The following is a 23,222-nucleotide window of genomic DNA, read 5'->3' on the forward strand; positions in this document are numbered from 1 at the left end:
TTTATCCTGGTTTTATACGAGCATGTCAAAAAGCTAGTTGTTCTAAATTAGTTTTATGTGGTAGTCTTTTACTTTGAACCTTTGGCGTTCCATAAAACTATCATATAACTTCTGCTATAAACATCTTCAGTAAAAGACTTGCAAGTAGACATGAATTGGTTTTATCACTTATTATATACCATTTCAATAAAACTTGCATTTGCGGTTGTTGTCGGACAGATTTTTTTTGTAAACAAATACACAAAACTGTGAGGCAATGCATAAAACCAACAAAAGATTTCGTGGCCGTAACATAAACCAAAAAAATGCTGTGATAAAACCGCTAGTTCTATCATGAGCTCAGTTATGACTACCTCAGGAGGGTTAGCCCTATTGGAGGAATCATCAGGAACACCGAGTTTTATCAGAAAAATATGTCGCCTAGCCGGGATAGTTCATGTAAATACAGAAAAATTATTACTCAATTTTATAATTTCACATACAGCTTAAGATCAAATTAAACCATACAACACGTTTCCGTCATTTTATTTTGTCAGAAAAATTACATAATGTTTTTTAAACTCCGCTGTGTTGAAAAAACCTTTTTTTGCACCCAATTCCACCGAGTAAATTAAATGCATTTTACTTCCAAATTATGCATAGTTTGTGTAGCGCACTTAGTTTTTGTCATTATCACAGTCACATTCACCACAAATTTTCCGTGGCATGTCTTCTGACACGAATTAAATAGGAAAACAAATCTGAATTCCATATCTGCATCTTTCCAATTGATGGCTGGATAAACAACCAAGCATAATTTATTCTGACGATCGAACATTGAGAGTGAAAAATAATCAAAACAATTATTTGACAAGTCAGAAGATGGTTTTATTTAGAAGTTTGATAAAATTATGATACAACCCGAAATCCTAAGCCGGTTTGCATACGAAGTCCTGTGGACCCTAATAAGACTGGGCCAACTAGCCAGAACGTGGCCTTATTGAGGCATACAAGAACTCGAGAGCATTTTCAAGTCGGCATCAATGGTTTTATGTTAAGGATTTTTGAATCGCTAAAAAACTTTGATAAAATTAAAATTGTTACTTGGGTAGCGCTCTCACGCCGTGAGAGTTAGGATATGGCGTCCTTGGTGATAATTGTAGGAAAAACTCTTATCTACAAGTTCGCTGAACACCCCATTTCAATATTATGCTTCTGAACTAAGCTATGGATAAATGAGTTAAATGATTGCCAGATGATCGAAAACATCCTTGGTCGCCGACCGTCTGGATCGAAGCAGATTAGCCGAAAAAGAGAAAAAAAAAACAACATCAAGGCCTTACTCTCGCACCAGAACTCTCAACGAGAGCTCTGAAGTCTACGAGCTGCTTATACAGCAATTTAGAAGAATCTATCCTTCCACCCAATTTTTAGCATTATTTTCTGTTGATGCCCACACCGGAAAGCCCTTTTCAAAGCTTGAAAGTCGAAAAGTTACCTTTTCCCATTATGAACCGAAAACTTTTTCCCTCTTCCTATATTGTAACGTCTTTTTTTCACGGTTCATATCAGATAATTACCCTGCTTGAAAAACAAGGTGGGTACTTGTCTACTGAAAACCTTTCAGAACGCATTTACTCCTCCGCCGACCACCATCGTCGTGGAAGCTTAATTACCACATTCTTTTTCTTTTACCTTACTTCCGGTGCTTCTCCTGCTTTTGGTTTCAATTTCGGTTTCGTAAACCTTTTCCCACCCAGCCAGAATGAATCAGTCTAACTGAGATCCGCAGGTTAACATGCTACTAAAGTGGTCCTTTAATGAGACAGTTGTTCAAACGTTCTGGGAGGGAAGGGGGGGAGCATTTTCATGGACAGAAATGGGAAGCTGGCGCCAGTCTGGGTCGCCATGGGCAGAAAAAGTTGCCCAAAAGTACGATACGAAACGGATGGAATCTTTCCATGTTTCAAAGATCCGTTCAACCGGAAAGTCACAGATAATTTTTCCCTAATGGTCCGTTTCGAAACCGTTGCGGCGGTGGGGGACACTTTTCGACTTTTCATGTCTTTCTTCCGCTTGTGATGGAGGGAAAAGAAATTACGGTTCGAGGGCTACGAGATCAATCAATTTGAAAAGGGATTGCTTTATGAAGTTCAATATCAAGGCCAAATGTTTTTTTTGTTGTTGTAGCCAGAAGAGAAGTCCTTTTCGTTTTATCACTACTTCTATTTGGTATTGTATCCCAGCTGAGACAGAGACCTCTTTCAAATATCTATAATCAACATTAAAGTGTAATCCCGACTACAAGGGAAACACAAAATTGGTTGTGTTCAAAAATTATAACAAGTTCTGTTATATATTTCAGAACAAATTTGTTGTTTTTTTTATAAATCTCTTGGCTGACCGAAATTACAAAAATTATCAACTTTTTTCGAGACAACACAAAAAATCTTACACATACTGAAATAATTTTATTATTATTTATTATATTATGGCACACGCTATGTCTGAACGAACAGATTATAAAAATTGAATGTACATACATCGGATTTCTTTCCATAAAACATCTGTATTCAAGCTTTATTTTCATTTGCAGAAGGTTTCAAAATATTCTATCGGGGAAATTTTGATTTTTCCATCTTTTTGACCGTTTTTCATACAAATTTGCTTGAAATCCTCATTTTCGGTCAATTTCTCTCCCATACAAAATGTATGGAAAAATTTTCACCGATATAATATTTTAAAACCTTCTGCAAATGAAAATATAGCTTGAATACTGATGTTTTATGGAAAGAAACCCGATGTACATTCAATTTTTATAATCTGCTGGTTCAGACATAGCGTGTGGCAATAAACGTGTTACGAAATTATGTTGACGAATTTCGCGCCAACTCGACCAGTGGTTGGCAACACCCTCTCAGAATCGAATGAAACTTGGTGGACATAAAGACTAGGTTTTTATAAGCAACTTTGCATACTTAAATTTTCGAAAATTTTCAAGAGTAACATTTGAAGAGGGCCTAACTTTTTTTCGAAGAATTTTTTAAAATCGATGTAACTCAAAAATGACAAGACCTATAGAAAAGACTTTTAGAGAATTGTCCAAGCTTTCATGAAAAAATATTTTAAAAATTCTAAATACATTTTTACACGCTAAAAAATATATTTTTAAAATTAAAAGTCAATTTACAGAAAATGCCCACTTTTTTATGTTTTGAAATTTTTTTCCAAGAAAGTCTATATTGTTGCCTAACTTTCCTCCATACATCACAAGATGGGCACTTTTAAGGAAAAAAAGTTTTTCTAACAAAAACTTTTTCATGTTATTTTTTTTAGCGTGTTGCGCATTAACTCGTACAGGATGTATCAAGAATCCTTATACCCATTTAATAACACTCAATGGGCATTACAACTTTGTTTGTTTGGGTGCCTTCTTTTTCTTGGCGTTACATCCCAACTGGAATAGAACCTGTTTCTCAGCTTGTTTTGATATCTGAATGCTTAAAACAGCATTCTGTTTGCTGAAATTGTATTATTGTGTGCCTAGAACCAGTGAACTAACATCATTATTAGAAGCGAATGATAAAGAATCGGTTTTATTTCAACAATGGCTAACCACTGATCGATGCAATTTGGAAACTATTACTAAGACTTTAGACGAGTTTGTTCCGTATTTTGTAGAAAAAGTTGATAAGCTTATTACTCATGATTTCATTTATAAAGAACAATCCTCATTTTTGCGGGATAAAAAAGAATCTCTTAAACAGGGTGAAGTATTAACAATTTGTGACTTTTCAGAAAATTATTCATTTATCATTCAAAACTCAGCTCAAGGTTACCATTGGAATAATTCTCAAGTTACCATTCACCCCTTTGAAGTGTACTACAGAAAAGAAAATAAGTTGGAAAACTTGAGCTTTATAATAATATCTGAAGTACTTACACACGATACAACAGCAGTTCAGTTATTTATATCAAAACTGCTGGATTTCATTAAACAATCGATTCATTTCTCAAAAATTACTTTCATGTAAGATGGAGCAGCAGCTCATTATAAGAACAAAAAAAAATTTGCCAGTTTGTGCAGTTTTCGGTCCAATTATGGATTGGAAGCAGAATGGCACTTCTTCGCAACTTCACATGACAAAGGTCCATGTGACGCTGTTGGCGAATGGCAAAACGAGCAAGTCTTGCTCGAGATTATGGAAAAACAATCACAACTCCTCGAGAACTGTATGACTGGGCAGTTAAACAGTCAGATATACATATAACAAAATTGAATTTCTGCTTTATTTCAAATGAACAATATGCAAAAATGACGGATGAACTTGAAGAACTATACACATACAGTCACGTAAAAACAATACCTGGTACACAAAAATTTCATTCATTCTGAAAATCAAATTGAAGCGAAGAAGTTTTCGAATTCAAAAGATAATCCAAAAAAGTTTACTTTGTTTCAGATAGACTAAAGATCTAATATTCAAAAAATGTTACAATAGAATGTATAAAAGAAGGATGTATATATTGTAGAAAAGAAAATAATTGAATACACATATACATATGTACATATTTCATCAATACACAAGCGTTTTCATTGATATAAAACCCTAAAAGCAAATTTGTCTTGAGCCCTTTCCAATATCAAGCACGTTTTCAATGTCAAGCACGTTAAGATATTAAAAAAGTAGTTGAGCCCATTAAGTTTTAATGGATTGTCATTAGGATTCTGGATACATTACTGTACGAGTTAATGCACAACACGCAAAAAAAAAAATAAAATGAAAACGTTTTTTTAGAAAATTTTTTTTTCCTTAAAAGTGCCCATTTTGTGATGTATGGAGGGAAAAAAATTCAAAACATAAAAAAGTGGGCTTTTTCTGTAAATTGACTTTTAATTTTGAAAAGATATTTTTTAGCGTGTAAAACATTTTTTTTATATTTTTTTAATATGTTTTATTGAAAGCTTGGACAATTCCCTAAAAGTCCCCCATACATCACTTTTTTGTACAACTTATCATATTCGAGTTAATTTTTTTGTGAAAAAAACGGCTAATGCGCAACACGCTAAAAAAACAAACATGAAAAAGTTTTTGTTAGAAAAACTTTTTTTCCTTAAAAGTGCCCATCTTGTGATGTGTGGAGGAAAGTTAGGCAACAATATTGACTTTCTTGGAAAAAAAATTTGAAAACATAAAAAAGTGGGCATTTTCTGTAAATTGACTTTTAATTTTAGAAATATATTTTTTAACGTGTAAAAATGTATTTAGAATTTTTAAAATATTTTTTCATGAAAGCTTGGACAATTCTCTAAATGTCCCTCATACATCACTTTTTTGTACATCTTATCATATTCGAGTTATTTTTTTGTGAAAAAAAAACGGTTAAAAAACTTTGACTCTTTTTAAATGTTAGTCTAGGCTAATTTTGAAAAAAAAAACAAAATATGCAAAGTTGCTTGAAAAGGTAAAGTCTCGAAACCTACAAAATTTCATAACATTCTGAGGGGGTGCTGCCAACCCCGAAGTCGAGTTGGTACGAAATTCGTCGTTAGAGGCCATTATTTCATAATGTATAATATAACAAATGTTGCTATACATCTGTTTGAAAAAATTAAACAAGTTTGTTATACTGTTGAAATTGCTTTGACATCCATGTGCACAACAGAACATGTGCTCGATGAACAAATTGAGATTTGAATTATGAAAAAAAAAAATCCAAGTACTCCGGTGAGACTCGAACTCACGACTCCCAATTTGCTAGACGGGCGCTTCTATTCCTTCAAGCTACGGAGTCACCCGACTATTTCCGTCGCCAGCAGACCTAGAACTGAACTCGATTCCACAGTCGCACATGGTTATCTTCTTTTCACAATCCAATCCTCCTTCGGATGGGATTGGATGAACATCTAACACATACACTGTTGTGCACAAGATAACCATGTGCGACTGTGGAATCGAGTTCAGTTCCAGGCCTGCTGGCGACGGAGATAGTCGAGTGACTCCGTAGCTTGAAGGAATGGAAGCGCCCGTCTAGCGAATTGGAAGTCGTGAGTTCGAGTCTCACCGGAGTACGTGGATTTTTTTTTTCATAATTCAAATCTCAATTTGTTCATCGAGCACATGTTCTGTTGTGCACATGGATGTCAAAGCAATTTCAACAGTGTAATTTCCCACATGGCTTGGTTAGCCAAAGCAAAATCAAGAAATTGACAAGTTTTGTTATAATTTTGTTCCTAAAATAATAATGAATTAAGTCAAGATTTTGTTGTGATTATGCACCTTTAAAAATCCTTACAACAGAACTATATCAACTTCTGTTATTTCTAACAACGGTAATTGAAATTTTGATATTATTTTGTATTACGACGGTTTCCGAAGAAAATATTCCTAATCAAAACATCATGTTACAAATTGTTTCAGAATATCTTCCATGTGTTCCACCAGAAGTGTCATAAAGAATTCTTTTACGAAATCTGGCATGGATTGCTTCACAAATTTCTTCATGATTTTTCACAAATCATTTCAGAGATTGTTTGAGAAATTCATCCAGGGTTTACTTCAGAAATCTCTAGGCATTTGAGATTCCTTTAGAAAATTTACAATTTTTTGAGAAATTATTCTTAAAAAAAGGTTTTAAAAATCTTGATCGGAAATTTGTATTTGCCTCACGAATTCTTCCAAAAAATCTTCCATGGATTCATTCGGAAATTTCTTTCAGGGATTTGTTCAGAAATTCCTTCTATTCCATAAATTCCACAAAAAATTCTTAAAAAAAATAATTAAATAAAAAAAATATCAATGGACTTTTGCAGAAACTCCCCCAGGGATTTTTTTTTTAAATTTGTTTAGAGATTAATTTTGAAATTTCTTTAGACATTTATTCAGAAATTTCTGTAGAGATTCCTTCAATTAAACGTTCAGCGATGCCTTCAGAGGCTATTTCAGAGTTTTTTTTTTCTGAGAATATTTCAAAAGGTTTTTTTTTTCTAAAATTTGTACTGGGGTTACTTTGGAAGTCCAATCTATAGCAACTTCCAATTTCTCCAGAAATTCCACCAGGGGTTCCTCCAGAAGTTTCACGAAGAGTTGTGTAAGAAAATTGTGTGTGAGTTTCTGCAGAAATTCCGTTTGGGATTACTTTGGAAAATTTTGCAGAATTTTTTTCTATTTTTTTCGGGACTTTTCTGCATTTTTTTTCTGATAAATCCATTGGAACTTTCTTTAAGCATTCTCTCAAATAATCTTCCAAGGATTTATTCTAAAGCTTTCGCCGGGGTTTGCTGTAGAAATTGTTCCAGGTTTTTTTTTTGAAAATCTGAATTTTTGTCAAAAAATCTTCCTGGTATTCCTGGGACTCTTTTAAAAAATGTGAGATGAATTCTGGAATTCCTATAGAAACTGCCCAAGGGGTTCCTTCACAAATTTTTCGTGGGATTTTTTAAGTAGATCTCCCATGGCTTTTCATTCAGAGGTTTGTAACATTTTTGGGTTTTGCGCATTCTCTTCGTCTAATCAGAAGACCGAACATCACCTTTCATACATTGATTTATTTTCTGTTTCTTTTACTTCTGCCCGCTCTCGATATGAAAAACGCCTTCACAATCTTCCCTAACACGATTCGTGCACCATCTTCGCCTCCACGAGGCTAGCAGAGTTTCCATTCCTGCCCACGACCTTCTGCACGCCGCCTAGGTGTCGTCGAGAACGCCACCAAATCTCGTCCACAGACCCCTTTGTCTATCGGGATGAGGGTTTCCTCCGTACTCCACTTCTCATGCTCCAAGTGAGCACACCTGGCTTGCTTCCCGGGCTGACAACTACTGAAGAAGCGCATACTCTGCCCATAATCGCATAGTTGACGTAAGCGCCACTGTAGTTTTCAACACGCTTTTGAAATTTTAACAATGAATAATGAGAAATTTGAGATTTTTTTACGTTGACATATAGCTAGTGATTGCATGTCGTGCTCTATTGAATAAAACTGGTCACAATTATGCACATGTGATAGATATTAGCTTATGAATGCTGACATTGTCAATGGTGGTTACGTCAACTATGCGATCATGGGCAGTACTGATCGCAGACGAACGAACCGCAGCCTCTCACGATAGACGGTGAGAATTCTGCTTGCGCCAGAGAGCCGACGTCTACACCGAGGTCTCCTCTCCACCTGAGATACGGTGTATCTCTCTCCTCCCACCTGGACTAATTTCAACCACGCGTTTGCTGTCCGAACAATCTCTCGTTGCCGATCGCCGATCGGTCGTCGAATTCTCCGAATGCATCGACTGGTCTGCGTCTGAGGTGTGTGGCATTGGTAACTGATGTCTGAAACTGGTGATCGTTGCAGGGGTGCTCTACACGCGGTGCACGAATCGTTACATTTATTAACAAAACCACGGCTTTACCATGATACATATTTGAACCGTAACAGGTTTCTTAACAAATTTATCCAAGGATTCCTTTGAAAACACTTCCACAGATTTTTCGATAACTATTTCATGAAGTCTTGCTGAAATCCATCCTTGGATTCAATTCAATTCACGAGTTCATAAAAAATCTCAAATGGATTCGTAAAGAAATTCTTTGAGGGACTCCTTTGGAAACTCCTCGTAGATTTGTTTTAAAAAATCACCCAGGAAATCCTAAAGATATTCTGTCATATATTCTTTTATAAAATTTCTCCAAGAACTCTTTAAAAAAATATTGTACGGATAACTTCCAAAAATGTTGTAGGGATTCCTTTAGAAAACAAGAATTCCTTCCAAAAATCTTACATATCTAGATTGTTCCAGAAATTCATCTTCGAGTTTCTTCAGATTTTTTTTTCATGCAGATTCCTCGAGAAATTTTTCAAAGAATTCTTCTAGAAAACCTTCCATGAGATCTACCAAAAATACTCCATGTTTTTATATGATTCTCGGATACATTCAGAATGCAAAATTCAGAAGTCCTTCAAAATTTTGTCAGAACCTTTCTTAAGAGTTTTGTCCAAAAATTGCTTTGGAAATTCTACAATAGATTATTAAGTAAATTTCCAAGATTTCTTCACTTTCCTTTAACTATTCCTTCAGGACATTTCCCATGCAGAAATTGCTTCAAGGTTTTCTTAAGAATTTCTTAGAAAAACCTCCAAGGATTCCTTCAGAAATTTTTCTACAGATTCCTTCAGAGATTCTTATAAGGATTCTTACGGAAAGGCTGGAAGACATTCTTGCAAAGATTCATGCAGAAATTTGCACAGAGATTTTATCAGAAACTCTGCCGAATATCCCACTATGCATTTTCTTAGACATTCCTCCAGGATTTCCTTCAAGCGTACCTCTTCAAATTTCTGTATAGATTTCTAGGAATTCATGAAAAACAAATATTTTGGATTATTATTAGAGGATTTCTCCGCGATTTTTTTTTTAATTTTTCAAAAAGTTTTGTTGGATATTCCACCACCCAAGTAATATTTTTCTAGTCAAACAGCCTAGAAGAGGTTCTTAGAACCATCATAAAACCGAAATAAAAGATATCAGGTTTTATGACGGTTTACAAATCCTCTGCAAGACCAATTGGCATTCAAAATGTTGCTTGGGCAGGGTTTTCCAGGTGTTTTTTCAGGTATTCCTACTGAAATTTATTCCGAAAACCAATGTATGGATTTTTAAAATATCCAGTGTTTTTTTAAGAAATTTCTATAGGAATACACTTGGCAATGCATTTAGAATTTTCTTCAGATTTTTTAAAATTTCTTCTGCAATTCCTTTAGCGATACTAATATCGCTAGAGACTTTTTTATATTCTTTGAATTACTTCAGAATCTTCAGCAGAGATTTCCTAAACAGTTGTTCCATGGATTATTTTAGTAGTCGTTCCAGCAGCTCCTTCAGGAATTGCTCAAGTGGTTCCTTCAGAGATTCCTCCAGGAATTCATTGCTGAAATCGGGGCTTGTTAGTAATTAGCCGAAGCATTACAATGACCTTTTTTATGGAATTTTCAACAAATTTTGGAATTTAATCAGCTGAGTACACTCCAAGACTGAATAAGGCATCTACCTAAATTAACTAGAATATATTACAATAATCGGTGAGAAAGTCATACGAAATCTTGAAAGAAATTTGTTGAAAAGCTTTGAGGGAAAGTTTGACGAATGGGCAGTTTGCCTGCATTCGCCAAAAATGTCGTCATTGGTCTAGACATCGCCAGAGAATCATCACCCCATATACTCTGCTCATCGTGATCATCGACAAAGCGAGAGATATTTATAAAAATGAAGTCAGACAGGGAGTATGAGATAAAGGTAAATATATTAATCTTAAAAAAAAATCACCGATTTCGGTAATGTTTTACTGAAATCTCAACCGTTAACTTTCATCGAACTTCGTTAGAGTTTGACAGATAAACGATAACATTTTACCGAAATTTGGTATTCTTTTTTACAGAATTTTGTTAAAAAACCGTTACCAAACGCTCAACAGTTGAGATTTCGGTTAAAATTACCGAACGCGACTAGCTATGTATGTATGTTATAGATGCTAGTCCTAGTCGTCCTTTATCGAAACACACCGAGAGACCATCCGAATATTGGTCGTATTTCCCGGAATAATCCAAAGAGAAAATCGATTAAGAGAAATCGATCATTGTAGTTACGACCGCATGATACTAAACGCGAGATATGAAGTGCTACGCGTATCAAAAGGCTGAAAACCCCTGCATTTTAAGTCATCATGTTGAGCCGATACAAATAAAATTTTCTTTTATGTCCAAGACCTCTCATGGTGTCAAAATGTAACGTTTTAGTCTGTTACAACAGTCTGTGGCTTAAGCGCCACCTTCTAAATTGGAAGGGCCGTAGGCTGAGATCCAATCCCGGCATGAGATTACTTGCCTCAGGGCAGGTTATAGTATTTCCAGAATGCTAAAACTACAATTTGAACGAACCAACCGAAGCTAAATCAATCCAATTTCAGACCACACTAACTCAATACGCCTCAATCACACATAGGGGTGGGGGCGGTTAAAAATTAGTTAGGGAAAAATTAAAAAAAAATACTGAAAATGTGTTGCTTAAAATATTTTTTTAAATTTAAAATACAGTCATTGGCCGCCATGTTGTTTTCACCTCTTCAATATTTTAGAATTTTTGAAAATTAAATATTTGCATCAGCCTTATTTGTTTTGCATTATTTTTAAGAAAACTTTTGCAAAATGCAACTCGGAAACGATTTTCTGGATTAAACGGACATCTTTGAAGGTGTTAAAGAATACTTGAAGGATTTTTAGAAAAAAAGGAACATGCACTAAGAGTACTATTCATTGCTCATCCACGTTGATATCACATATTATCTCTTTTTTTAAAACCTTACCCTTCGATTTTCTATTATATTTTCTGTAAAAAGCTATTTTCCAGCCACAAAATTTTAATGCAACTATATTTTTCTCGATTTTTTTTTATTTCTCATCGATTTTTGAAACAAACTGAATGAAGCAATTTTTTCATATTTATAATACTAAAAACAAATTATACATGCAATTTTCAATTAAAAATACCTAACTTTGTTATCTACATGGAATCGTTCTGAACCTTCCTAACGCATTCCGTTGGGAGCAGCTCGTTGTCGCAGTGTATGGTTTGAGTCAAAAGTGACCCTAAAGCACAAAAAAAAATGAGTATCCAAAAAAAAAAACAATCAAACATACAATGGATTCTGTAAAACGTTGTTCGTGATGGTCTTAAAATTTACATAACATGTGAAAAATAAATTTCTGACTAATATACTAAAACATTCAAAAACAAATATCGAATAACATTTTTCAAACCCGATTCATTATCCTTATTTATTTATTTTTTTATTTTTCAAATTCGCTGTAACGTCAGTACGGTTGTGTAAGTATTTTTTTGTATCAAAAGTCTATTTTTTAATAGCAAAAAACTGATCATACTATATAAATTGTTGAATTTTTAGGCTGGGAGTCAACGTTATACAGAAGAAAAAATAAATAAAAAAAATCGCAAGATAAAGCAAAAAATTGGAATATATGGTTTTGAAATAAATTGAATTAAAAAGACAGGAAAAATCATTGTTCTGCGATGAACATTACTCTCTTCGATTTTTTGGCTTGATAGTCATGTGCTTTTACCATCATGCCTTGTCCGCTTCACATTTTTTTTTTATATTAAATGTCCGTCAACTATCCTGAAACATCTATGAAGACGTTATTTCAATAAAAAAAAAACGTTTTGAGTCATAAGTGTTTGTGGAAAAGTTGTTCATAGTTGTTTTCAACTTTCACACCACATGAAAGCCAAAATTCATTGACCTCTATACTATTCAGCTGGATAAAATTTTTATTATCTGTTAAAGGTGTAAGAAGGGTGAAGAAAATAAAAATAAATAAAGCTTTAAAATGCTTCCACTTTAAGTATTCATCATTTGGAATCACAACCCCATTCCACCGAATGTGTTCATCACGTGTCCCCGCAGGGACACTGCACCGACATCGGTGGACCAAGTGGCGGACGACGGCTTAAACAAACAATCACCGCCCAAATCCTCATCCAAAGCACGTTCCATCCCAATGCGGCCTGTATTACGATGAGAGCTGATCTCGGTCCAATAAAACTACTACCTACTGTCCTACTACCCCGAAGATTGACACATGCCAAAAGATTCAATTTGCAGCTCACGTTCGGTCACTTTTTAAACGTTGATATACGGACACGGCCGGTGGTGTCATGATTCTATGATCTGTGAGTCAGTAGATTGTATAAATTCGCCGTTGTTTGAAAGCAAAGAACATGTCGGGCAATCAGACCAGCAGGCAGCGGTGTGGTGATGAATATAGATGAATCAGTTTCACACAGCAATCGGAATTGGACACTGTGGGCATGTTTCCATAAAATTAGAATTTAGCTCGTAATTCTGAAGAGACTTGTGGTCTCATTAATGGTTATAATTGAATTCGGGCCGGATGATATCAACATAGTATCTATCAAAAAGTCCTGGTTAATATGCATTGAATGATTCTCTAGCTGCTGTCACTATTAAGATGTTATTGCAACCATTGCATTGCAACGAGAGTTGCAACGCAATCCAAACCCAATTAAGTCAGAACCTGTAATAATCTGGACACATAAATTTGGCTGGCAAATATATGGGAAATTGGATGACCTCCAGTCTCTCATTTAGCACGCCAGTTCGATTTGGCTCAGAATTGAAAAATAGCATTTGATACGTTGAGGAACAACTATATAGAAGACCACATCATGATAAAACTTAATTTATTCTGCCTCCGTGCCAAGTTCATCCGATATTCTGCCTACGTTTACTCTCAGTTGTTACATACAGCACGCTTTGGAGATCTAAAGCCTTCACTAGGTTAACTGGAGACTCAATGTCTAACGAAGGCCTACTGAGAGCCGTATGTTGTTTTCTTTTGATCCACTACTAACATTGCCACTACAGGTATGCTTCGGGTTACCGTTGGTGATCACAAGCAGGCAAGTCGAGATCTTGTGGAACGTCGTTGACTTGTAAAGCGAACATCTAAGGCTGTGTTCTATTACTCTGAGTCTTGTTCATATACTGGACTGCATATAACTGCACACTGTACACGGTGTTCCAGGAGAGAGTGAACAGAAGCTACATGAAAATACCACTTGGTCAACTGAATGCGAAATTCTCATGGTCAGATTCACCATACTTGATCACGATTGTCAAATTTCGGCATGCAGACGATGCGACGAAGCAGATACAATTCTGCCCTAGTGATTATCATAGAAAAGATAAATCCAGTTATTTTCCACTCAAGTCTCTTGCAACGTTCTCGAAGTTCTCGTTTCTAGTAACATGCTGGAGAACATTCCGTAGAATTTTTATAAGGAAATATTGAATGACTTTCGTAGAAATTCAGCTTTCAAGTGGGGAAACGCTCTTCGAATTCTTTTTTTAGTAGATATCTTCACTCCGTTTGGATGCATGCTATCTGGTATGAGCACATAAGAGTGCAAGGTGGATTCCATGCCATTGACACGAAATATTGTCAAGCAATGTCAAACCAAAGCTCATTTCCGGAAGAAATCTTCCATGAAGCATTCACCTTACGATGTGTATTCACACAATCTAGACTTTTTTTTGTATCTACCTCAATCCCATTTCCTCGAACAACTATCCGACCGCAAATGCACACATTCCCACTTGCATCATCTACCTAGTCTTAGGAAATGTCATCTCCGCCGTTAGCAGCCTTGCGTTGCATGTTAAGGTACCAGTCGTCCTCTTGTGGAGAATAAAAAAAGACGACAATGTGTTGTCGTCATTTTTGTGAATCCAAAGAACCGCATCAACGCCACCGTAGCGTCGCGTCGCCGGTACCAACAACAGTGGAAAACGAGCTTCTCATCTCTCCAAAGGCTCCCTTCCCAATCCGTTGCGTTGCGCTGGAGGTATTTACCCTATTAGACTGGGTCAGCTTCTTCGGTTTTCTCTAGCGTCTAAATTAATTGTAAAAGCACAAGCTTCCTCCAAGTGGCTCAGTAGCCTCGAGGAATAGAAGCGCCCGTCTAGCGAATTATAAATCGGGGGTTCGATTCCCATCGGAGCACGTGGATTTATTTTCGCAGTTCAAATTTCGATTTGTCATCAAACACGTGTTCCTGTTGTACACATGGATGTCAAAGTATTTCAACATTGTAAATTCCACTTGGTTCGGTTAGCCTAGGTAAAAATCAAGAAATTGACATATATTTTGTTATCGCTGGTTGCATGATTCCAGTAAAATTTTGACTGGTCAAGAGAAAAACACAAGAAAGGTTTTATTCCATAATGAATTCAATTCATATTTAAATCAGAATGCGGAGCATAGTGAAGGGATGCATCCGTTTGCGAATTTTCTTAAGTTATTTTAGTAGATACCTTGAACCGAGTTGAATTAAAATTTTCCCATCTAACGCTGACCCACCCTAGTCCCCATGTACAGCTACTAATGGAGCATATTGTGGATGTGTGGTGCGTTTGCTTGGTCTTCCGCCCACGGAGTCAGGACACGACGGACGGACGTAAACACGAAACGACAGCAGCGAAAAAAGCAGCTCTGCACAAAATAAACATCATTGCTCTTGGGTGTTGGGCATACATATATGTGCAGACTACATACATGTGCTTGTTTCCGGATGCTTCCGGTTGCACTGATTTGGTGTACAGTAGGGGTGAGAAATGCTGGGAAAGACATTCAAGAGCTGAAGGACTTGGACATGGTTTATAAGAGTTTTAAGGTGGTCTTTGGCAACGAAATGGATAGAAAGACTTTTTGAATACTAGGAGCGTTGTTACTCTTTATAGATAGTACCATCAATTACTTCAAACATATTGTTTTAAAATTTTAATTAGATTGAAGGGGAAAAATGAGATATAATAGTTTTAAAGAGGTTTTATTGTTGCTCACAACATTTTGTTGCTAATATTTCATTGAAACTGATAGTCGTAAATCTTAGAGGTTTCATCAAGATCGTCAATGTCTACAATTCAGTTTTCTATCTTCAAGTTTTATTTCAATTTGATTCAGAATTTTCTGATCACCACTGCACTGCTGCAATATGACTGCCTTACTTAAGCCTTCCTTGAACCCATTACTCATGCCACTGTCTTTAGCCAATGCATTACTACGGCGTTATGGTACACTGCCCGTCCCTTTCGGTGTACAAAAGCCCGTTGTCGTCGTAAAATAAACGCGCCCGGCATTGGACCACACCATAGAGCTTTTACTCGGTCGGTGACTGAACTACCAATCCATGCATTGCTCCACAAACTATTTCAGAACGAGGAATGACAGACAATACAAACCACATCAAGTCAGGTAGCCTGAAAGCTTCTCTGCTCGGGATGGTGTGAGCTGTGTGGTGACCTAAAGAAGTCGCCAGCACAAAAAGAAGCCCTTACGGAAGCCAGAATCAAAGGCAGGCATGTCGTTTTCATCGGTCGTAATTTTAGAAAAGGGGGTGGAGGGTGGATTCCCAGATTCCCAGCCGGAAGGTTGTTAACTACTATCCAGTTCTCGTCGTCGTCGTCGTCGTCGTCGTCGTCGTCGTCGTCGTCGTCGGTCTGCTTTCATCCGTGTGTGTTGGCTTTTGTCTGACCGGAACAGAGATCCGAAAAAATGGTCTGAGTGAATCACTGTGTAGTGACATTGATGTTGATCAATTCTTAACAGATTTTATTAATAATTTTATTAATATTATTACAGTAAGACTTTTTATGCAGGTTTTTTATGCAATTTTGAATTATGCACCTTTTTTTGTGACCTCATGAAAAGTGGAAGACTATTCAGAACCCTGCATTAGAAAATGCAATATGACGATAACTACACACTTAATTTTGAATACCGGGTTCGGTATTTTTTTGACGAAATTAGAACAGCTGAATACAGCTATAATGGATTGTTTACCTTTTGTACCCGTTTTTGACAGTTGCTGTACTGAGCCTCAGTCAAATCGATTAGCGAAACTACCGAAATCGTAGTGCTGTTCTATTTTCGTCAAAAAAGTACCGAACAAGCAATTCAGGATTGAGTGTGTATGGTAAAGGCGGTCGCGGTCAGAGGGCTGGGCTTTTATAGGGGAGAGCAATGGGAAGTTGTAGGGGCGTTGCAAGGAGTCTCAAGCGGTTTCAGCAGGGTACCAAGAGATCTCAGGGGCGTTTCAAAAGAGTCCTAGGAGGTTTCAGGGGGCTTCGGGGGCTCCTCAAGTGGTCCCAATGGGTCCCAGGGGAGGTTCAGTGGGTCACAGAGGCATTTAAGGGGGTTTCAGGGGGCATTTAGGGGCGTCTCAAGGAGGTTTTAGGGGGATTTCGGAGGCATTTCAGGAAGCTTCATAGATTATCATACACGCCTTTACAAAAACACTTGGATGTAAGGGTTTTCCTGAAACCCTCCTGATACGATCCTGATCTTGAATATATAAATATAATGCCCTCAAAACTCCTAAAAACTAAAATGCTTTCAAACGCCCCCACAAGGAATACCCTTAAAACGTTCTTGAAACCCTATGGCATTCTCTGAAATGCTCATGAACCACCTTGTAACGTCTTTTGAAGGCGTTCTTAACTCTCAGGGGAGACCCCTTCCCCTGAATCGCCCTTAATCCTTTGGAGCCGGAGGGGTCATATAGGAGTTTTTGCAAATTGAGTCTCTATTAGGGAAAAATGGGGAAATTTGTATTTGGGACTTCATTGATAACCTAGAACATCCTAAACACCATGAAATTTGGAAGAACGAAATTATTGATATACCAGTTGTTCTAATAGCTAAACTTTGAGTCCTTCAAATCTACAAGAACAATTTTATGTATTTTCGCCACAAATAATAGCACTGCATAGCCTACTGGGATCCGTGAAGCTCTTGACATCTGCAATGCCAGTTATTGACACTATAGGGCTAGCTATAGGGATATACCGGGTCAGCCAAACTATCTTGGAATTCAGAACTTCAGGTCTACACTCGTAACAGTAACCATATCTGTTATACTGAGTCACTTTGCATAATCAACTGCAGTTTCTGGATCTGAAGTCTACTACTTTGTTATAAACCTTTGGGACATTTAGGGTCGTCCAAATTGTTCTATAATGAAGTCCTTCAAATCTACAAGAATAGCTCTATGTATTATTACCATAATTAATAGTATTGCATAATCTGCTGGGATCCATGAAGCTCTAGAAATGTCAAATGTTATTTAGACCTACCTTGGAGTTCAGGACTTCAGGTCTACACTCGTAACAACAGCCATATCTGCTATACTGAGTAACGTTGCAAATTTATTCGTGGTTACTGAACCAATCTGAAGTCTACTTTTTATTTTAAACCTTTGGAACAATCAGGTTCGTCCAAACTGTTCTATAATGAAGTGATTTAAATCTACAAGAATAACTTTATGTATTTTCTCCATAAATAATAGTATTGCATAATCTGCGGGGATCCGCGAAACTCTGGAAATCTCAAATGTCATTTAGAGACACTACAGGGATATTCCAGGTCAGCCAAACTACCTTGGAGTTCAGGACTTCAGGTCTACTCTCGTAACAACAGCCATATCTGCTATGTTGAGTAACGTTGCATATTTATCCGTGGTTACTGGACCAATCTAAAGTCTACTATATGTTATTATAAACCTTTGGGACACCCAGGTTCGTCCATACTGTTTTATAATGAAGCCCTTCAAATCTACAATAAAAACTTTGTGTTTTAGCCATGAATAATAGCATAGCATGGGGTCTCCAGTTAGCCTAGTGGTTAAGGCTATGGATCGCCAATCCGGAGACGGCGGGTTCGATTCCCGTTCCGGTCGGGAAAATTTTCTCGACTCCCTGGGCATAGTGTATCATTGTGCTTGCCTCACAAGGTACAAAATTCATGCAATGGCAGGCAAAGAAAGCCCTCCAATTAATAACTGTGGAAGTGCTCAAAGAACACTAAGTTGGAGAGAGGCAGGCCAAGTTCCAGTGAGAACGTAGAGCCATACAGAAGAAGAAGAAGAAGAATAGCATAGCATAATCTGCTGAGATCCTTGAAGCTCTTGCATTCTCAAATAGCTTTTTCAGACACTATGAGTTCAGAACTTCAGGTCTACACTCGTAACATCAGCTATATCTGACATACTGTGTAACGTTTCATAATCAATCGTGGTGACTGGACCAACTTGAAGTCTTCTATCTATATATATATAAAAATGCAGCGGCATACGTGGGACCGCGCATAACTTGCGAACGGAAGGTCCGATTTTGATCGTCTTCGTTTTGTTCTGTAAGGTTTTCACCCAAAAAAGATTTATGAGGCAAAAAACATGAAAAAATTGAGAGTTTTTGAAAATCGATCATCCATACATTTTGTGACCGGGGACATGGTCTTGGATAGAAACTTGAAACGTCAAAAAAACGCAGTAGGCAAGACAAAGTTTGCCGGGTACAGCTAGTATTATTATGGAATTTGAGGGTCGTCCAAACCAAGATGTTTATAAGGAAGGTGTTAGCGTATAAGCAGTTAGTGGATGCGGGGAGTGCGGCACACTGCGGGGGGATGAAGGTGACAGCCGGCCAGTTTGTTTATGCTGCAGAACGCTACAGAAGCGTTGCTGCGCCGCATCGGCAACAACATTCTCAACACGGATAACCAATGTTGACATATTTCCATGGCACTCATAAAATGAGTAATATTCCCCCAGGTTTAAAATTTGATCGTGCCCCCGCATTTTTGTTAATTATGAATACAATGGTGATTTCTTAACCAAAAGAGATTGCTTTGCCGAAAATATTGCAAAATATTTGCTTGAGTGGGTGTACGAGCTAATTTGCAATCCGTGTAAGTAGGAAACACTCGATGAGTGTCATGGAGTTTATTCGATTTTAGTGCTGAGAAAGTTAAGCGTGCATGGTTTCTGTGGGGTTGCTACGTTGCTAGGGCTGAAAGTTTTTGTTTGTCATCTCACTAGTGAAAAAATTGAATACAAACTTGCCAGCTGTCGTTAGGTTTTCCAATATGGCGGATGGTGGAATCTGACATATTGGATTACCTTCCTTTTACTTACCTTGGTCCAAACTGTCCTAATGTTTAGCTCTTGATGATAACAGTAGTTAGTCTCACAATGAGCTTAAGACTGTAATCTTTAATCCCCCGGCATATCATGAGTCATTTAAAGATAGTTTTGAGATATTCTAGATTAACAAGACTACTTCAGGTCTACACTGCGTTAAGTAGTTGACACTGCGTTAAGTAGTTTTACATAATCCACTGTACTAAGCGTGTTACGAGTTCGGGTGAAGCTCTCTACTAAAATAGGCTAAAGGCAAGAACTGCTTTTCATCATTTTTATTTTCTCTTCTAATTACACTTTTCTAGGTTGTTCTAGGTTGTTCTCCATTCAACCTTCTTGGCTCTTCTAACATTCTTCTCCGTGTTTTCGCCAACTTCCCTACTTCCCGTATCTAACCGTGTGGTCACCACTTTGTCAAAGACCTTTCCTCCAGCTTTTGAAAGGCTTCAGAAACCCCGTAAAATGCTTTCAAACGCCACTACATGGAATACCCTTAAAATGCTCCTGAAACCCCATGGCATTCTCTGAAATGCTCATGAACCACTTTGTAACGTCTTCTGAAGGCGTATTTTTTTCAGGAGAGACCCTTTCCCCTGAATCGCCGCTGAAGCCCATTGAAACATCTCTGAAATCCCCTTAATGCTATTGAAATGCTCCAGAAATCCCCATCATCCCTTTAAAATGCCAACGAAGCCTGATGGAATGTTCTTTTAAGGCTCCTGAAATCCCCTGAAATAACCCCGTAAGACGCCCCTGTAGACCCTTGTAGCACCCTATTTCGGGCTCACTGGAAACTTCCTGGTACTTAACTCACTTGGCCCCATTTCAAATGCCCAGGAGCAAGACCTGTTCTCGCGAACCATGTTCCCTCATTAGGGCATTTTCGCCAATAGTGGAATTGTTCTCAAATTTCCCGTTCAAATCTGTTTCTACTGCTAAACTTCCACCAGGAGACCATGACTCATATTCCTAGACAGCAGTTACATGTGGTAAAATCAAGCTGGAAAGCGATAATTTGCTAGTCAAGGGGACCACTATTGGTTAAATCTTGGGGGTTCACTGTCGTCACCGATTTCATATGCTAAGAGAATACGATCTATCCAAAAGTGGACCCCAACAATCACATGGTGGACCCCGTAGGTATCAGGTATCATAATGCTGGCACGTTATCCTCCATTTGGGACGTTTGTGCCATCGCCACATATTTAAGCCTATTTCTTCATTTACCTGAGAGAGAATGGGACAAGGGATGAGAATTAGGAAAGGGAAAGGTGATGAAATAGCCAGGGGTGCCCTAGAAGAGGGAATGAACGCATAAGCGCATCGAGAGCTTATAGGACACAGGAAGAGGAAGCTATAGGAAGAGTATCTATAGCTCTTTGGAGGTAGCTTGTGACGTCATGCGACTTTGAATATGGCATTGAAAGGAACGTCATCAATCGCTTCCTCAATACTCAAGAGATCACCCTAGCAAAAAAGACGTGTGAGCGAATGCTTTTTTGAAAACGTGTACAACTTTGTGTAAAAGAGTCACTGTGGACATTTCAAATTGGGAGGCATGTGAGTTCACATGAATAGGCATGTTAGCCAGATTAACATCACATTTGTGATAATCGAGAATGCGTTTTAAGCAGATCAGAAAGAACGAGGTAACCTGGACAGATTGATGCTGTTGCACTTTTAGCTGCAGTGTAGTCGATAACAAATTTATTCATAGCTTTAAATTGTGAGACACGGCGTTGAGCGTTAATGGGTAAAGACATTGAAATTGTTATTTTCGTCCTCAAAAAAAAAAAAAAAAATAAAACAAAAAATTGCATTTAACTTTTAGATAATCATCTTTTAAATGTTTTACATTTTTTATCATTTCTCTCGAATATATTAGAACAAAATACTTCTAGAAAAGCTCCTTTGTTAAATTGAGATTTGTTTGTCTTTTTGTTTCATTTTTTTTTTGCTAAAAGAGCTTTTAACTATTTTTTTTTCTGGAAAATTACCTATGAGATTGCAGATTTTGTTACTTTGAGATTAATGAAATTATCTTTTTGAATAATATAGCTTCTTCCGCCAATTGACATGTTGGAAAAAGGTTGGAAGTTTCCACAGAAGTGGAAATTGCGCAGTCGGAAAACGAATTGAGATTAGGTCAATTCGCTTCTTTTATGTTAAGTTTAAACATTGCTAAAAAAAAATCTTCCAAAGTTTGCTCGTGTTTCCACAAGAAATTTATCCAAGAACTCCTTGCTAAACCCTTCCACGTCTTCTTCCGAAATTGCTCCATGATTATTCGTTATAAATGGTTCGTCTAGGAAACCATGCAGTGGTTTGCTCATGAATTCCTAAATGAATATTTTAGAAATTCTTGCAGCATTTCCTTAAAAAATTAAAAAACACGGAATTCCTTTAAGAACGTCTCCAAAATTTCCGTCAGTTTTTTTGAACTGCAATCTTGAGAAATATATAGAGAAACGTCTGCAAAGTTTTTGTAGGTATTTTTCAAGATTTTCCATAAAGAGATTCCTTCAAAAATACTTTTACTCCATGAGTACTTTTTGAAAGAGGCCAACAACTTATTTGGATAACTTCTCCATTCTTCTTCTCTTCTTTATGGCTCTACGTCCTCACTGGGACTTGGCCTGCCTCGCTTCAACTTAGTGTTCTTTGAGCACTTCCACAGTTATTAATTGAAGGTCTTTCTTTGCCTGCCATTGCATGAATGTGTATATTGTGAGGCAAGTACAATGATACTCTATGCCCAGGGAGTCGACAAAATTTTCCCGACCGGAACGGGAATCGAACCCGTCGTCTCCGGATTGGCGATCCATAGCCTTATCCACTAGGCTAACTGGAGGCCCCCATATTTTTTGTTTGTTTCTTACTGAATTATTTACAAATTTCACAAAGGGTTTTCCAAGAAGTTTCTCCAGGTATTCGTCCAGGAAGTTCTTTAGACATTCCTCCTGAAATTCTGTCTGGAATGCCTCCAGGGATTTCTTGAGGAATTCGACTAGAGCTTCCTTGAGAAATTTCATCAAGGATTCTTTCAGAATTTCTCCACGGATTCCTCCTGATTTTTTTTAAACTGTCTTTAGAGACATCATTTTTTTATTTAAGGATAAGGGAATTTCAAGAAAGGATTTCTTCAATAGTTCTTCCATGGATTTTTTTCAATTTTTCTTAAAAATTCTTCAAAATTTGAAAAATCTGCCAAAGTTTGCTCCTACATCCACAAGAAGTTTATCCAAGAACTTCTTGATAAACCCTTCCACGCATTCCTTCCGAAATTGCTCCATGATCATTCGTTAAAAATGGATTCCTTTTAGATTTTTTTTACATTTTTTTTTTCATAAAGTTCACCAGAGTTCGTTCAGAGTTTCTACTGAAATGCATCCAAGAGTTCTTCTAGGAAACTTTTAATTGGTCTCCTCATGAATTCCTTAATGAATATTTTCAAAAATTCTTCCGGCATTTTCTCAAAAAAAAAAAAAAAATAAAAGTATAGAATTCTTTCAAGAACGTCTGCAAAGTTTCCTTCAATTTTTTTTAAACTGGAATTTTGAGAAATGTGTAGAAAAAAGTCTGCAAAACTTTTCTAGGCATTTATCAAGATTTTCCAAAAAGAGATTCCACCCCATGAGTAAATTCAGAAAAAGGCCAAACACTTTTTTTAAAA

The 23,222-nt window shown here is 37.0% G+C and overlaps 1 protein-coding gene across 1 annotated transcript in view; it reads left to right on the plus strand.

Annotated features, from left to right (window-relative positions):
• The window catches only part of LOC109423702 (pseudouridine-5'-phosphate glycosidase), a 520,698-nt gene that overhangs the window by 244,573 nt on the left and 252,903 nt on the right, over positions 1-23,222 (plus strand). The gene's annotated exons all lie outside the window — the stretch shown is intronic.

The sequence above is a fragment of the Aedes albopictus genome, chromosome 3 (assembly GCF_035046485.1).
Source record: "Aedes albopictus strain Foshan chromosome 3, AalbF5, whole genome shotgun sequence".
In the NCBI taxonomy this organism is placed as follows: Eukaryota; Metazoa; Arthropoda; class Insecta; order Diptera; family Culicidae; genus Aedes; species Aedes albopictus.